The sequence below is a fragment of the Microcebus murinus genome, chromosome 17 (assembly GCF_040939455.1).
Source record: "Microcebus murinus isolate Inina chromosome 17, M.murinus_Inina_mat1.0, whole genome shotgun sequence".
NCBI classification, from domain to species: domain Eukaryota; kingdom Metazoa; phylum Chordata; class Mammalia; order Primates; family Cheirogaleidae; genus Microcebus; species Microcebus murinus.
Window position 1 is genome coordinate 14,654,919 of NC_134120.1, and position 18,196 is coordinate 14,673,114.

The 18,196-nt window shown below is 38.8% G+C and overlaps 3 pseudogenes; 1 reads left to right on the top strand and 2 right to left on the bottom strand.

Moving 5' to 3' along the window:
• Positions 1-2,313: 2,313 nt before the first annotated feature.
• On the top strand, positions 2,314-3,451 carry LOC105881689 (translin-associated protein X pseudogene; annotated as a pseudogene).
• A 6,196-nt stretch (positions 3,452-9,647) lies between these two features.
• Positions 9,648-16,191, bottom strand: LOC105881690 (large ribosomal subunit protein uL3m-like; annotated as a pseudogene).
• LOC105881694 (PSME3-interacting protein pseudogene) lies at positions 14,425-15,355 on the bottom strand (annotated as a pseudogene).
• Positions 16,192-18,196: the final 2,005 nt, after the last annotated feature.

Sequence of the window (18,196 nt, forward strand, 5' to 3'; positions counted from 1 at the left end):
ATCTCAATCTTTATATTTTTTTCTTAGCCAAAAAGAGTGCCAAGGTAATTGTTACCAACATTTGATCTAATACAACAAAATGAACACAGCTGCAAGTCTAAGGATTACGTTAAAATTAAAGTTCTTAAAATGTTTCTCGTTTTCGATAGGAAAATAATTTGAACTGAACGAAAACTACTAACAGTTCACACGAGAGATGCCCATTTCATGCGCAGTGGTGGGGTACTATTTAAAAACGTCTATTTCAATAGGAAAGTACCCTCGAAGGTGAAACCAAATATAGCCTGTCTTCTTGTGGCATTTTCATTTACCATAGAGGATATACCATACCCAACACTACAAAGGCGAATGATAAAACTTTAAAAACAATTATCAATCAATGTTAGTTTCCCTTTAATTAATTTTCGTATCCTGGTTTGAATTGGAAGCTGTCCAAGGTATTTTGCTGTGTCTCAAAGAGTATGTTCTAATACTACTTTAAAAATATTTCTGCCAAATCAGTTTTCCTTTACCTTTTTTCGGATTGTCTATATCTTGGCATTGTAACAAAGGCAATTCAGCTCATTTTTGAAAAAAAAGCACAAATGTACCAAGACCATAAACTTTACACACAGTTTGGGGGGTGTTTTGAATCATTCTCATTTCCTGCTTTGAAATCCATGGGCGCCTTGTCAAGATCCTTTCATTAATAAAGCAGTATCATATTTAAGCCTTTGGAGTCTACTGGAGAATTTATTTTACAAACCTTTTTCTCAAGGATGTGGGAAATTAAATTGTTCAGACTTGATTCATATAAATGTAACATTTCAGCTTTCTTGAATCAGTTTAAGAATCCAAGCTAAAACTTGAGAACTGGAGGAAGAAGCACTGTGGCATTATTTTATGCTTTTCTTTTTTATTTAAAAACCTAGTTAGGAATCACCAGTTGAAGCTTGAGCTAATTTCTTAGCTTATAAGGGTAAATATAATTTTTAACTCAAGAGGAATAATTAGGACATTCTCACCTTCAATAAGTGATAAGAACAAGCAAACCTTCCAATAGCATAGCCAGTGAGAGGTAGACTGGGCTTATGGTTACATTGCATCTCACATATAAATCCTTGATTAGCAGAGTGAAGAAGGGGGACGTTTTTGATCTTGAGATAGTACAAAGGCCAACTGAAGTTGAGTGTGGTATGTTGTAGCTGCGTTTCTCTATCAAGTAACAGTTTTTAGATTGAGCAAACCATCATCAAAGTGACCACAGACTTAATTCCTAGGTAGCAGACTAACAGCATTCTCCCATCAGACCTTGGAGAGATGACCACAACCTTGTAGGGTCTTGTCTTCTCTGGGATATTTTCTTTCTCCCTGGGCTTTTTCTGGATAGGAGGAAAAGGGAAATGCCTGTGAGCTATACACTGACAGCTTTGCCAGAGGACACGTCCCCTGACTTGTGAATAAGCAAAGGTTTTCCTGTGATGAAGTTTCCAGTGGTGCTGGAACCATATGGCAGGATTTTCACAGCACAGCATCGGTGGTTTCACCACGAGTGCCAGCGTCATGCTTCTCCGGTGCTGTTGGGGAGCAGGACATCTCTTCTTTCACAAATAGGGCCATGAAAAGAAAGCTGTGTACACCACTCAAGCCCCTCCATCCACCTTCATAGATCTGATGCTTAACGCTAACAGCTTCTTAACAAACATTTATAACTTAAAAATCAAAATATTCACTGACAACAATACATCTATTATGATATTTAGTCTTTTTTTCCCAACATATTGTGGAGGTACAAATATTAAGGTTACGTATATTGCCCTTAATACATTTATTATGAATACATTGATCCTAACATTCTGGAAAGGGATATATTGGGCCATAAATTCAAAAACCCCAAGAAAGTCCATTGTAAAGATTATGAAATTTCAGTTTGTTTTCATGTCTTCATTTTTCTCCACTTTCTTAAAATTTTAGCTTATGAATTATCAGATAGCATTTTTATAGCCTCCTCTAACTTATGTCAGTATATATAATAATAGTCCATGGAATTTAGATGCCTATGAATTATGTTTTTAATAAAAACTTTTATTTTCCCCATTTTCCTTTTTCCTAAAGTTTTTTCAGAAGAGACCTACTATTCATAAGAACAGTTATGTGTGTCAGTAATAATCTAAAAACTCAAGTGAGTATGGCCATTCTTATTTTGCATTTTTTCTTTAATATGGCCATGGCTGTTAAATCACAGAATCCGTCCGGCCAGTGCGTTGACGTCGGCCAGGCCCCAAAGACCGCGAAGACCAGGCCTCCGCAGTCGGCCCGCACTCGGCGCTCCGCTCCGCTTACCGCAGGCCTTGACGACATGAGCAGCAAAGAAGGATCAGGAGGGTTCAGGGAAAGGAAGCATGGCAATTTTCCACATAACCAAAGAAGAGAAGGGAAGGATGTTAATTCATCTTCACCCGTGATGCTGGCCTTCAAATTGCTCCTGATATGGAAGAAATACTGAATGAATCAGAAATTAAATTGGATGGTGTCCGACAGAAGATATTACAGGTAGCACAGGAGGTATCAGGAGAAGACATGCACCAATTTCATCGAGCCATCACCACAGGACTGCAGGAATATGTGGAAGCTGTTTCTTTTCAACACTTTATCAAAACAGGATCATTAATCAGTATGGATGAAATTAATAAACAATTGATATTTACAACTGAAGACAATGGGAAAGAAAATAAGACGCCCTCCTCTGATGCACAAGATAAGCAGTTGGGCACTTGGAGGCTGAAAATCACACCTGTCGATCACCTTCTGGGAGTGGCTGATTTAACTGGAGAATTGATGCGGATGTGTATTAACAGTGTGGGGAATGGGGACATTGATACCCCCTTCGAAGTGAGCCAATTTTTACGTCAGGTTTATGATGGATTTTCATTCATTGGCAACACCGGACCATATGAGGTTTCTAAGAAGCTGTATACCTTGAAACAAAGTCTGGCCAAAGTGGAGAATGCTTGTTATGCTTTGAAAGTCAGAGGTTCAGAAATTCCAAAACATATGCTGGCAGATGTGTTTTCAGTTAAAACAGATATGATTGATCAAGAAGAGGGCATTTCTTCGAATAATGTTTCCCAGTTACTATTCTTCTGAGAACTCCTAAGAGAGACCAATTTGTAAGACTGTTATTTCGTATTTCATTTGACTTTATTGTGGCTTTTACATAGAATCGTTCTCAGTTTTACTTGTTTTAAAGTGTATATAAGCTGTACATAAAATTATCCAAATGAATCATTTGTTATATCTTATTCATGGAAATTTGCATACAAATGTTTGCCTATATACCTATTTGAATTTTTGCTGGTTAACCCTCATCATTTATCTTTGTAATGTGAACATAATACATACTTCAGAGTGCACTTTCTGCCATATCTGTTTTAATTTACTTTTTGTGAATTTTTGAGTGGTAATTTTTAGTGGAAGCCATTTATAATTTAAGTTGATGATTTTATTATATATAGAAAAGATTTTTTAGTTAAATTTCTGGACTCGAGGTTCTAGTTTAAATTTCTTGTTACTATTGTACCAAGCCTCCAAAATAGGCTTATTCCATGGAACAAGAATTAAAAATTAATAAGCTGTCAATATACTTTAAGTACAAGTTTATGAGATATTACAGTGAAAATAAATATTATAGTCTGGTCAATTTTAGGCCATTTTAAATTTATAAGAAACAACCTTCCAGAAAAATGGACAGATACCCAGATGTTACTTTCTCCATTTATTTTTTGTCCTTTACCACAGAAGATCTTAAAAAGAATAGGAGGGAACACTGTAATATTTTCACTGGTAAAGTTAGTTGAGTTGAATTATATACTTGTACATAAAACTGAAAATCTTTTAGTAGTGATTATTTAGTGATTTTTTTTTCGTTATTAGGCATGTTCAGAGGCTTTCCTATTCTAGCATCTATTACAAATTACATTTAAATAATGAAGTTTTGAAATACTAAGTTAATACAAATCTTTATAGGTGTCCTGTGGTGGTAATTGATAAATAAAAATTGCCAAAGACAATTTATAATGTACAATTCAGCAATAAGACAATTGTCAGTACAGTTGAGAATAACAGTGGTAGTCTGTAGTAATATTTAGAATTGGAATTGAGTATTGAAATTAGTTATAGATTATTACTTTGATGTGAAACTGACTTGAGCATGACACTATTTGTTGACAACCAGACATTTTCAGTTGGTTTTGTGAGTTTTGAGAATCTAGATACTGTATTTTATTTTTGGAAAGGTTAGCTCTGTTTGTAAGGACTGATTGCTTGAGAATGTAATTTTCCAAAAAATATCACCTAAAAGAAAATAAAACATAGACATGCCTAATAAAAAAAAAATCACAGAATCCTACACAATGGGATTTTAACTTTGAAAGTTAAAATCTTTGAAAGTTGCTGAGCTTGGGAGACCTAACTTAACGATATGACAAATTCTTTCCAAGTATTCAGTGAAATTTCTCTCAAAATGTCATATACTCATTGCCAATCCTTCATTGACCTGAAAATCCTGAAGGACTCAGAATTCTACGGTGGTTGGTCTAAGAACTGTACAGATAAAAGCCATTCAGTTGGTTTCTCTTCAAGAAGAAAATGTGGGAAATGTTTGGAAAATACTGTTTTATTAAAACTTCCAAATTAAGCCTTAGAATACAATTTTTAAGAAAATTTTATACGATGGGATTATTTGTATTACTAACAATAAATATTCAACTGCTTATCATGCACAGTCGATCTCTGGTCTAATTTGCATATAAATTCATTTATGTAACAAACATTTATTTGGTACCTATCATGGCTTAAGCAGTATATTGGTTTGGTAGAGTTTTCAAAGGTATATCAAACACGCAACCTTTAAAGAAACATATCAGCAGAGACCATACCTACAGTGAGTACCACTGGAATGAGGCAGACACAGGAGATGGAAGGGGGTGGGAATCACACCAGGTTTTGAGGCGATAAGAGCAGAGTCCCAAGACAGCCTTCTTTTAAGGTCCCTGAACAGGTAGCAAGGATTAGATTAACTCTGAATATTCTGCTGAATGTCCTTCAAATTCATACTCAAATGCTCTTTCACAGGTTTTTATCTTCACTCATCTGACTTCCAGAACCTACTCTCCATCATCTACCTGCAAACTATTTTTCTTTTTGGTTGCTGTGGTTCTATACTCTTGATTAGCCAGAAAATCTGTGGTTCCATATGCTAGCTACTCTTTTTTTATTTTTTCACTTAATCAAATCAGAAGAAAAAAAATAAAACTTCTTTTAAATATCACTTTCTTTCAACTCTAAAACACAAGAAAGAGTTGTTTGCTAACCATTTCTATTCCCACTCAAAAGTGCTGTTGGTAATACAATATTTACTGTTAATAGCTCTTTCAAACATTTCCTTTTCTCTTTCATTTTCATTTTGTCATAGAAGTAATAATAAGCACATAAAATAGCTAATTTTTATTTATTATATTAACATACAGCCTGTAATAAAATTTCCACTCCACAAGGAGAAAATAAAAACTATTAATATTTTTGTATACTTACTTCATTCCTGACTTTTTCTTATGCAAGTAGAGATATCTTTTAAAAGCATATATAGGCTGTTTTGTTTTAAACACTGGAAATATTAATATAATATATATCTATTGTTAGTGTTTCTCATGTCATACACATTTATTTATTTAACAAGTATACATTAAGCACACTCATTATCTGAAACTCTAAGAATACTATAATGAAAAAGACAAATGTCTGACTTCATGGACCTTATGTTGTGACTAAGCCAGACCTAAAACCAAACAAACAAACAAGCAAGTAAACTAACAAGAAAGAATAATTCAGAAACCAGTAGGTGCTATAAGGTAATAAAACAAGTACATGAGAAAAAGTGCCAGGAGGGGTTGGAGTGTGGCCATGTTTGGCAGGTGGTCAGGGAACATGTCTCTGAGCAAGTGATACTTGAAACAAGATGTGAATGGCAAGAAGGAGCCATTTATGCGAAGATTTGGGGAGAGTATTCCAAAAAAAAAATGGGGACAGGAAGGATAAAAGCCTGAGGCACATGTAAAATGAGCAAAACAAAACTGCTGGCGTGGCTTAGCGTGGTGAACTAGGAAGTACAACATGTTGGACAGGAGACAGCACCCAGGATGGATGGATCATGAGGATGGATTCTTAGCTAATTGCATTGAAAATTCTCAGAGAACTTCGTCTCCTCTGGACTCTCAGATGCCTCTCCCCTCTGGTGCCTCTCTCTTATAGGCACAATTTTCATTTTTTACTTTTTTCAACCTGTATTCAGGTTCTGTTCCCTATCCTAATTTTTTTTCTCTTTATATCCTGGGCTTTATTTTGCAAACCGAATTTATTGACATTCCCTAGACCCAGCATCTTAATTTTAAACATTCTTCAAATGAATAGACATCACTAAATTATTCACTCATTTATTCAACTATGAGCTCAGATATATAATATATGCATGTAACAAAATAAAAATGTAATAACACTTGTGAAAATTAGACAGAACACTTTAAATGTCTGTTGTCTTGATTTGCATAGCTAATTTTGTAAACTTGCTTCATTCTTTATTCAGCTTACTGAACCCTAAAAACTTGGTAGAATGTTAGAGTAACATATGATTGTTCATCCTTTCTGGTTATGCCTTTTTTTCTCCAATGTCCATGCTACAGAGTATGAAAGACCAAATCCACCTTCCACAAGCAATAAAAATCACAGCCTGACAGGGCTTGGGATCCTTAATCACCAGGTCTGGGGCTTGTTATTGTTGAATATCAGATTTTTGGTCAAGGATTTAAACATGCTTCCCCATATGAAGCAATCTGGTACATAATAAGAAATATTCTGTCCAAGGTGAGTCTGAAAAGTATTATATGACTGGTTTGGATGATAGAGTCAAGGAAAGGAAAATTTTGTTATGCTTTTAAAGCATTAATTCGAGAGCCTGCACATCTGACCACAGTCGACCTTCCTAAGTGTTGTGTAGTGAAGGTCAAAGCATCCTTCTATACTAATTTGGCTGGGACCCATGAGTGTCATGATATTATGAATGGCTTCTGTGAGAATCAAATGCTTTCTAAAGATAGTTACATGTGGACAAAGAAAACTCCTCAGATGTCTGTGTTATAATGAAGAACAGAGATTTCCCCTTGGATACTGTAAAGTAGTTGTTGGGAAAGAAAAACTTACTAAAATGGCTCAGTAGAAAGTAGTTAAAAGTAATGGAATCAAGGTGCCTGATTTTTTGTTTTATTTTATTAGGAGGAAAATACAGCATTTGAGAAGGACGATTATAAATCCATAAGAAGCAATCTTATCCAAGCAACCAGGACCAGGATCAAATAATAAAAAAGTACATTAAAGTGGGTAATCATAAAAATGATATATATCCACCTTGAACCTTTTATTTTCACTTAGAACATTAAATTGCATTTTTTTGCTAATTTTTAACTTAAACCTAGGCCTTTTCTTGGGTATGGATCCGCTGGTTGGGGTTCTGCCTCATCTTTTATACTTATGATGCATTTGCTTCAGTTTCTTTTTAAAAATGGAGCTAGAATCTAAAAGTATATCTGAAGCTATATGACTACATATTCCTCCCAATCTTTTACATAGTTCTTGCCAAAAGCTAATTTGAAAGCAGTCTTTTAACAACTCTCTTTCATCATATCTTTCTGTAGGAGTTAAGGAGTCAACTTAATTTTTCCCAGAAAAAAAAAAAAAACCCTCTTGCTTTTGACACTTACATTAGGTACGTTTACAAAACTTTAATTAAACGCTATTGATGGCATAAACGGGTTTTAGAACAAACGGACCTGAATTTCAGCAAGCATAAAACTCAAGTGAGGAAAAAAAGTATGCAGGCATATTAAAGGGGTATCCGCAAACTGTGGGCATCAGTACACACTCTAGACAAATGACAGGCAGTGACAATTAATCTAGAGAATTCATTAAGAGGTGTTTGCTTAAGAGAGCACCTGCTGTTAATATCAAAGAATAAAATGCGGCATGTACATCTCCAAAAGGATTTTTGAACTACCTCTGAACTATCTGTGAATCAAATATAAAAGAACACTATCTGTCAGCAACCAAGACTACCACCCATCATCACATATTTGGATTCAATCTCCTAAATCAAGAGTGAAATAGCAAGTCATTCATTCACTTATTTTTTGAAAAATGTTTTTGAGCACTTATTATGTGCTAAGTATTGTGCAGAGCTAGAGTTACAAAATAAACAAGACAAGTTCCTTACCTCAAGAAATCCACAAATGACAGGAGAGACAAACAATTAAATAGTTATAAAACAATGCATGGGAGCTATGATTAAAATACAGCCCCCAGGCTAGGCGCAGTGGCTCACGCCTATAATCCTAGCACTCTGGGAGGCCGAGGAGGGTGGATGGCTCAAGGTCAGGAGTTCGAAACCAGCCTGAGCAAGAGCAAGACCCCGTCTCTACAAAAAATAGAAAGAAATTAATTGGCCAACTAAAAATATATAGAAAAAATTAGCCGGGCGTGGTGGCGCATGCCTGTAGTCCCAGCTACTCGGGAGGCTGAGGAAGAAAGATTGCTTGAGCCCAGGAGTTTGAGGTTGCTGTGAGCTAGGCTGATGCCATGGCACTCTAGCCCAGGCAACAGAGTGAGACTCTGTCTCAAAAAACAAACAAACAAACAAAAAGCTGAGAGAAATTTGGTAAGTTCATGTGACTCTGCTCTCCTTTTTATTAAAGGTAAGAGAAACAAACAAAGCCACTCATAGATTTTTTGCTTCAGAGAATGGATGAGTAAGTCTAAGATAAAATCAAGAGGAGAAATAAGGAGCTAATTTTTAAAATGAAGTGTTTAGATGTCTGCACGTCATCCATGCAGACATATGTGGTAGGGAACAGTTGGTTCATTCATTTATTCAACAACTGTTTACTGAGCACACACTATGTTACCCTCACAATGCAGAGGACTGAAGACCGGAGACAGAAATGATAGAGGCTTCTGTTTCAGTAAATTCATGAGATGTGGAGATAAATACAAAAATAAACAATGATAATATGTCATGCATAAGTGCAAGGTGCATGAGAGTCTCAGGAAATAGACCCTTTAAGTGCACTGAAGAGTCTAGAGTCAAATGTCCAAGGAGGGGACGCTGAAGATAAGACCTGAAAGACCAGTGCCCATTTCCTGCATGAGGAAGTGAGAACGACAGCCTCTTGGAGAAAGGCAGAAACCCCAGACATTCTGCTCAGCTGGTGATGGAGCAGAGCACAGGAAGAAATGCTGAGTGGATAAGGGCCTGATGATGAGGTTTCTTACAATTCAAGGAAATGTTACATTTTATCTGATGATGAAGAGCAGTGGAAGAAATTTGAGTAGGAAAATGACAAATGAATCAGATTTGCATGTTGAAAGGAATACTTTCTTGGCAAATCAAAAACTTGATTGCTAGCAAGTCAGTTAAGAGTGCCGTGTGTGTGTGTGTGTGTGTATGTGTGTGTGTGTGTGTGTGTGTGTGTGTGTGTGTGTGTGTGTGTGTGTGTGTGTATAGAAAGGGGGAGACCTCCATTGGCATAGTGACAGAGGAAGGTAGAGGTGAAGATTGCAGGAATTCAGGGGTAAGTAACCTGCTGCAGCGATGACTGGGGAAAGGGAAGTAAGAGAGTGAGGGACTTAGTATAATCTTTGCTTTTAGGTTTAAGCAGCTGGGTGGATAAAGATGCCATTTCACCAAAGAGGAAAGATCTCTAGAATAAAGCTCTTAATATGCTTTGTCTTTTGTCAAAAGTAAGACAAGAGTACAAAATGTACATTAACACAGTATTCTCTGAAGGATGCTGAATCAACAGTGTTTAAAGTTATGACTGAGATTAGTGCCAAAAAGAAGCATTCCATGATATATCAGAATTTGAAATGTAATTTGGATAGTAAAGTAAAGCAATATTTTATATCTGACAAGTCTATATTGGAACAACTGTCCTGATAATAAAATGCCAACAGTTGGCTGCCACTTACAGACTTACCCATCTGTTTTTCTTCCAGCTCTGTCTGCTAGCTTTTCTCTATGAAATTTCTCTATCTATTAGTGATTGTGTGTGTGTGTGTGTGTGTGTGTGTGTGTGTGTGTGTGTGTAATCTGCTTTGCTGTCGTGATGCTCTATATTAGCTATATAACTTGCCACTATCTTGTAAATGATCTATATTCTTGGCCAAAAGAGTCATCTAGAATATCTACATATACTAAACATATTCAGGACAGCAAATTTCTTTAGAATGGTGGGATGATGAATGATTGGCAGTGATATTCACAGTACACATAAGCCGAAGCAGTGCTTTTGAAGGAGAGAAAACAGTGTGCTGCAATTTCACATGAACTCTGATTATAAGATTCTGATTTGTCTTCAACAACTCGCAGAGTGAAATGACTATAAAATGGCAGAGTTTAAAATTACTTTCATAAATGTTTCTAAATTATCTTTGATGAGGCCCAAGATAATTTTCCACAAAACACTTAATAGGTCTCAACTACATTTCATTCCCCTTTATGTATTTTGATTCTTTCAATAACTATTACACAGAAGACAAACAATGGATATTATTTGAAAGAGAGAAGAAGAAAGAAAGAAAAAGAGGGGGGGAGGGAGAGGGGGAGGGAGGGAGGAAGAAAGAAAGAAAGAAAGAAAGAAAAATGCAGAAAGGAAGGCAGGAAGCTAGCCGAGCTCCCCCACGATTGTGATGTGGGCTGGGGGGTTCCCTGCCCCAGATCACAGCCTGAGCTGAGAGCACAGCCTCCTATGGGGGGAGGGGTGCCCCACGAGCATGCTGCCGCTAGGACCCACACTGCACTCTCTGCCCTGATCTGCCTATAGAGCACCTTTGCCTCCCATTCACAAATCTTCCCTCTGTGCCCCTGAGCAATGTGATTGAGAACTGGGGGTACAGGATTTGGCCTATGGGCCACCCCTGTGTCCCCAAAGATTAATCCCTGGCCATGCCAGGGAGAAGCGCACTGGTCCTGAGTTGCCCAAGGCGTGTCCAAGCAGGTTTGATGTCCCTCCTCCTTAGGGCATGCCCCACTCGGATGGAGTCACTAGGCAAGCAGCACCAGGGAGGGCAGGCAAGCAGGGAGCTCACAGTCCAAGCACTCCTCAGTCCTCTGCAGGACCCAAGAGGAAAGGTTTGAGCCCCACTGTCTGTGAAAGCCTAGGTGTGGTGGCTCAATTGTCTCTCTTTGCAGTGGTGGAAGGCGGAGGGGAGGAGAGAAAAAGAGTCTGGATGGAGGAAAGCCAGCGCTCTGGTCATGTCCATCCCTCTCTCTGGGAGGCTGCCCACCCAGAATGTCTAGGCATTGGAGTCATGTAGATCACCGGGGACCCACTGGACCCCTGTGGCTCCTGCAGTATGGGCCAGAGTTGGGAAAGGTCTGTATGGGCAAGATAAAACCTGAGGCCATGAAGCCCCCTGGAGAGGACCAAGGTGCACAGTGGGTAGAGAAGCAATATGGCGCCTGCCATCCAGCTCGGGTCTGTGGAGACAGGAGGTGCCCTGTCCGCAAGAAGCTCCCAGCTCACTGGCGCCAGCAGCTTTGGGCTCCTGTGGGCAGAAAGTCTCTCCAGCAGCTCAGGAACCACCGACTGTCAGAGATTCGAGGGAAGGAGAAATAAACTGCTCCACCCACCCTTCTCCCTGGACTCCAAGCCTCTCAGGGGTTGATCTCTGCCCATACCTTGCTCCTTCCTGTTCTGTTCCTCAACTTCTTCCTGTGGAGTCTCCTGAAGGTTCTGGCACCCTTCCCACAGATCCACACCCAGTCTGTCTGTTCATTTTTTCTCTTTCACCTAAAACTTCTCCTTCATACTGATACTTGCTCATGGTTGTAGTGATGGTAACTCAACTTAGAAATTTTTAATGTTTTAAGGGAATTTCTTTAAAGCTAAAAGCAAAAGCAAACTAAATATATCTTATTTCAAGTTATAAAACAAATTATAAGTTTTTGAATTTCAGGAATAGAATAAAACCTATGATGATTTTGTTAAATAGTATGCATTGTATTGTTGTTAATAATTACTTATTATCAAAAATTTCAAGGCCGGGCGCTGTGGCTCACGCCTGTAATCCTAGCTTTTGGGAGGCCGAGGCGGGCGGATTGCTCAAGGTCAGGAGTTCAAAACCAGCCTGAGCAAGAGCGAGACCCCGTCTCTACTATAAATAGAAAGAAATTAATTGGCCAACTGATATATATATAAAAAATTAGCCGGGCATGGTGGCGCATGCCTGTAGTCCCAGCTACTCGGGAGGCTGAGGCAGAAGGATCACTCAAGCCCAGGAGTTTGAGGTTGCTGTGAGCTAGGCTGACGCCACGGCACTCACTCTAGCCTGGACAACAAAGTGAGACTCTGTCTCAAAAAAAAAAAAAAAAAAAAAAAAAAAAAAATTTCATTAACACTATCATTAGCATTGTCATTAACAAGTTCCAGATTTCTAACTCATTACAGGAGTCAGTCAGTCTCTCTTTCTCTCCCTTTCTATCTCCCCCACAATTTGCCATTGTTCTTTCTGTTTTTAAGTGTTGGAGCTTTTAAGATGAATCCATTAGTTATAAGGAAATCACCTGGAGACCTAACACTATGATTAAAAAGCGAAATCGAGTAGTTAAATGAGATCTGCTTATATTTAGATTGCTAAGTTTAATTATTTACCATGAGTAGCCATTAGAAAATACATCTTCATTTCAAACCCAGAAGCCATCAACATTTTGAGTAATAAATGATTAATAAAAGTATAATGTCCAGAAATTATACTGGTCTCATAATCGAGTGATCAAACTAAAAAATAATTACTTCCCCCAACAGAAGTGTAAACAGAAACCATAATTTATGATTTTATTGTGTTTCCTTTGTCATGTCTTTAACATATATGTTTCTGTTTTTAAATAAAAATCTTATTTCCTCCAGTTAGGGCTCTAATATATAGAACAATAAAAATGAATTTCAGCACATGGCTTCTCTATCCAAGTAGACCACACAATAGATAGTCGCCATATGGTTTTCTACTGTTCCACAACCACCCCTTCACAAAGATTGACAAACCTATCATAAAAGTTAAATTTATAAACACCTTAACTTGGGAAGTGTGTAGTAAAAAAGAATACAGTCCACAAACTACAATCATTTGGCTAATATGCAAACTGGCAGGTTTAGCAAATCTAATCTACTTAATTGATATGTTTAAAGTGGTAATTTTTTCTAACAAAATCTAATTGGGGGATGAGTAATGTATTTATTCCCTTGACAAAGATGACAAGTGTGATATTGTTAAGACTATAAAAGAGAATATAATTTCTGGTTATATTATTATTATGCTCATCAAAGCTCACAGAATGTGTAAGTTTCTGCCAATCCAATGACATTGAGTGCACAGTATCATCACACAAATCTCTGAGTAGTTCCACTTTGTCTCCATCCGGAAAATTGTAGGGAATGGTAGATTTTTACAGAAATCCTTACATGCAGAAGCTAAGAATCTCTGAATTTTACTAAGTGATTTTATTCTCCCTCCACATACAGTAGCATTTACATAGATTATACTGTGCTTTGTGTTTATTCTCCACACTTTCAGTCCACATGCTGTCCTGTCTATGCTTCCCATTTGTCCAGGCCTGACTCAGGCAACGTCACCAGTTGAAAGATCTCCAGGTCACCTGTGGGTTTTTGTTTGACCCTGTGCAGCAGGCTGGGCTTTGAATCCCCATCTTTTCATGAGGCTTTAAAAAATCTTTTTTTTTTTTTTTTTTAGAATCTTAAACTAAATCTTTTATTTCAAAACAAAAACAAAATCATTTGCCAGTCTAAGAAAAGGTCCGAGGAGAAGATGGAAGCTTTCCTATTGCCAGTCCTCTCCAACAGAAATGGGACTGGATGGAGGGGAGAAAAGATGGCCAAGGGTGAGGGCAAACTTCACAATGAATGCTGCTAAGTGACACCCCCTGCAGATATAATTTATAGTCTTTACTTAGTCACACAACATCAAGGACTGGTTAGTTCTAGGGAAAGGCTCCATTTCATCACCCGGGTCAGTCCCCTTCCCTGACACGCTCCATAATGCAGCAGGGCCACATGATGTGTCTATCTACAAGAAATGTTTAAATAACACCTGTCCAATAACTGCCCTTGCTTCTTTGTGCTGTTGGAAGAGGAAAAAAGACACTACCAGAAAGCAATAAAACCCAAACCCCTCCGCAAGCCAGCTGGTGCCTGTCCCCCTCTCAGGACATTGTTAGTGGCATTTCTGCAGGGCCTTGCGCCACATTCCGTCACGTTGGTGAGGAAGGAGGCAGAGGGACAGGTATGGCCGTCTGCACTGGAGTGGGAAGAGAAACCAAACACAATTCGGGCCACAAGTAGAAAAAGTGTCACGGTGTACACAGGAAGCAGGCAAAGGAGTTTTTTGAGGGATGTGATGCCTGGAAGCAGAATGAACAGTCTGATCTACCCTTGGGAGCAGCTCCCTCTGGGAAGGACAGAGGAGCTAGGGGGCCTGGAGGAAGGTGTTGGTTCAGAAAATGGAGGAGACGATCTTCCCGGTGGCGTTGATGGCGCCTTCACTGTCTGAGCTGGACTCAGAGTTGCCGCTCCCAGAGTAGGTGCCCAAGCCTGGGAGGATGCCAATACAGACTGCAGCCGACCGGCAGTGGATGGAGGGGCCGCTCGGGGAAGTGTACCCAAGAGACTCGCAGGACAAGGCCTCTTGATTCTTGTCATCTGGGTCAGGGTCCCGTTCCAGTCTTTTCACACTGTTGCCACTCTCTGAGCTCTTATGCTTCACGGCTCCTGCCAACAGCTTTGCCTGGGAGAACTTGTTCTTGGTTTCTAGGGGCTTCACGGCCACTTTCTTCTCCACTTCCTTCTTGTTTTCTGAAGAAATTCCAACCTTCTTGAGATTATTTCTGTATTCTGTCAGTTCTTTCAGTTCTTCTTCTCTCCGTTGCTTTTCTATTAGTTCCTGCTGCCGAGATACCTCATCAAGGAAGTTGGTCTCATCTTCTTCGAAGCCTCTTACCATGTTTTTGAATTTGAACTGCTCCTCATACTCCTGCTGCTTCCTGTCTTTCTGTTCCTGCAGCCTTTCATATAGAGACCGAGGGTCATAAACCTCCTCTGGACATTCTTGTGGATCTTCAGGTTTTCGAACTTTCTCCCATTCTTCTTGCCTCCTTTTGTGCCGTTCATCTAGTTCTGCCTCAGATGCAAACCTCTTTTTGATAACAAGGTTACCATCATCCCCTCCATCCATAATGGAACAATGTTTATCAGTTTGTTATGAAGGATATTATAAAGGATACAGACGAAGAGATGCACAGAGCAAGGCATGTGGGAGGGGGAACGGAGCTTCCAGGCTCTCTACAGGCCCACCACCCTTAGGGAACTTCCCCATGTTCCCCTACCCGGAAGCTCTCCAAACCCAGGTTTTTATGGAAGCTCCATTACTCAGACACAGCCAATTAAATCATTGGCCACTGGTGACCTACTCAACCTTCAGCCCCTCTCCTCTCCCTGGAGGTTGTACTGGGAAACTCGGCTTTAAAAATCTTTACCAATAGTTCCAGCTGTGACATTGCATAATACCTGGACAAAAGTGAACAGCATAGAGAGGAATGCCTGGCTTAGTTACTGTATCATCTGTGATATGAAAGATTTTAACTTCCTATTTTGGCAGCAATCCAAGTTCTCTGTACAATTCCAATACATCTGTAGGTTTACAGAAAATTGATTCAGTTTTGCCTCCTACAGATAGGGCTGCCATTTTTCCCTAATGGTTTTCCTTTGAAGTATATTTGAGGACTTGACAGTCTTGTACCTGAAGTTATGTGACCACATGTTTTTGACCACCCATGGTCCATAAAAGCATCACACCCAGCTTCAAGGCAATAAAGCCAACTCTAGAGGAACCTGGTTCCCAAGGATGTATAGGTCACAGTTTATCTTTTAACAGATGTAGTTTACTTGCTAGGGCTTTACCTTCATCAGAAACCACCTGCTTAACAAATGGGACATTTTCTTCAGAAAGATGCTCATCCCACCAAGTACTGCTCTTGCCCTCTCTAACAAAAAGCCAGATGTTTATTCTGTTCCCCGATCGCTGGGATGCCCACCCCATCACCCTGCACATGGGTGCTGGCCAGGGGCAGCAGCCTCCCACCTGGGACAGAGAGGCTCAGGGGAGGGATCACTCTCAACACCTCTGGAGTACCCAGCTGCGAGGCTTTCAGGGCATCCCGCACCATCACCACGCAATCACAGCAGCCCTGGGGGACCCTTCCTACTGTCTGTTCACCAATGTCCTCCGCAATGGAAAAATGCCCATTTTGCTGTTGCATAATGCATATTTATTTACCTGGTGTGCCACTTAATCAAAGGCTACATTTTTTGGTTTTTTGGTTTTTTGGTTTTGTTTTGTTTGTTTGTTTTTTGTTTTGTTTTTTGACATAGGGTCTCTCTCAGTTGCCTGGCTAGAGTACAGTGGCATCATGATAGCTAACTGCACTCCTGGGCTCAAGAGATCCTTCTGCCTCAGCCAGCCAAGGAGCTGGGACTACAGGCATGCCACCACACCCTGCTAATTTTTTGTATTTTATGTAGAGATGGGGGTCTTGCTACTTTGACCAGACTGGTCTCGAACTCCTGGCCTCAAGTGATTCTCCCACCTCAGCCTCCCAAATTGCTAGGATTATAGCCACTATGCCAGCCAAAGGCTACTTTATATTGCCATTACTTAATATTATTGAATACTATAATTCTATTATGTTAATTCTAAATGTAAGTAGGCTTATTTTCAAAGCTGTGAATTCAATATATTTAAATATTATAGCACAAAAGGCTATTATCAAATGGAGAAATGTATATATACATATGGTCTATAGTAAAGCTTTATATATATTCACAAATAATTTATTTTGAAACTATCCTGTTTATTTCATATTCCAATGGGGGTATGACAAATAATAAACCATCTAGTTAAGTGTTTCATAATCCATCACAGGGTTAAGAATAAATAATTCACATTTATTAAGCAATCTGGAATGTTGGCAAATATTGTAAAATCATGAGAGCATTTAATGCTAATAAAATAAGGTTCTTTTTCTGTGTATAGTATTACAGACTTGATTTCTGTACTTTCCCATAGATTTCTTCATAAGAGTAAAATATAAATGTTAAATAAATGGAGTCTATGGTTTTTCTTAACTCCAAATAACCTATGTAATAAATATGACTATTTTATAAAAATTTCCCCTATTCAAAATAAATTGAAAATGACCTTTTATAAAATAAATTTTTACAAACACCTTCTCTACCTTTCAATTTTCTAACTTTAAATTGATACCTGACCTCCATTGCTGCCTATCTGCTTATTCCTTCATCCAGTCATTCATTCAATAGTCATTTTCAGTCCAGTTCCACCTGTTACCTGGTTATCAGACTTTCTAGAAGGAAGAAGCATGTTACCATGTAGTAGAAGAATGGGCTTTGTATAGTAGTTGTAATTGGAACATTTAAATAGGAATTCCAGGAATCCTAGCACTTTGGGAGAGTGAGGCAGGAGGATCCCTTGAGGCCAGGAGTTTGAGGCCAGCCTGGGCAACATAGCAAGACCCCACCTCTACAAAAAATTAGCCAGCATGGTGCATGTGCCTGTAATCCCAGGTAGTTGGGAGGCTGAGGCAGAAGGATCACTTGAACCCAGGAGTTTAAGGTTACAGTGAGCTATGATTGTGCCACTGCACTCTAGCTCAGGTGACAGTGTGAGACTCTGCCTTAAATAAAGAAAGAAATAAGGATTCCAGCTCAATCATACACTATATGCAGGAAGCTGGACTCTCACCTGGGGGCTATCTACCTCTTTAGGAAGCATTTGGAAAAAACAAAGAAGTGGTTTTGATTAAGCTTGAACATTTGGTATCTAGGAAAGAGAGCTTCCAACTAACTGCAATATTCTAAAAATAAAGACCTGTTTTCCTAAAATGTAATCATCCTTAAGAGATTAAGAAATATACTATCTTAATGAGAAAAATGGTGGTAGAAATAATATTTACCTTATGAGCTTGTTGGGAGAAATAAAGAAAAGATAATGCATGTGAATGATTTAAATTACAAAGCCTGATTCT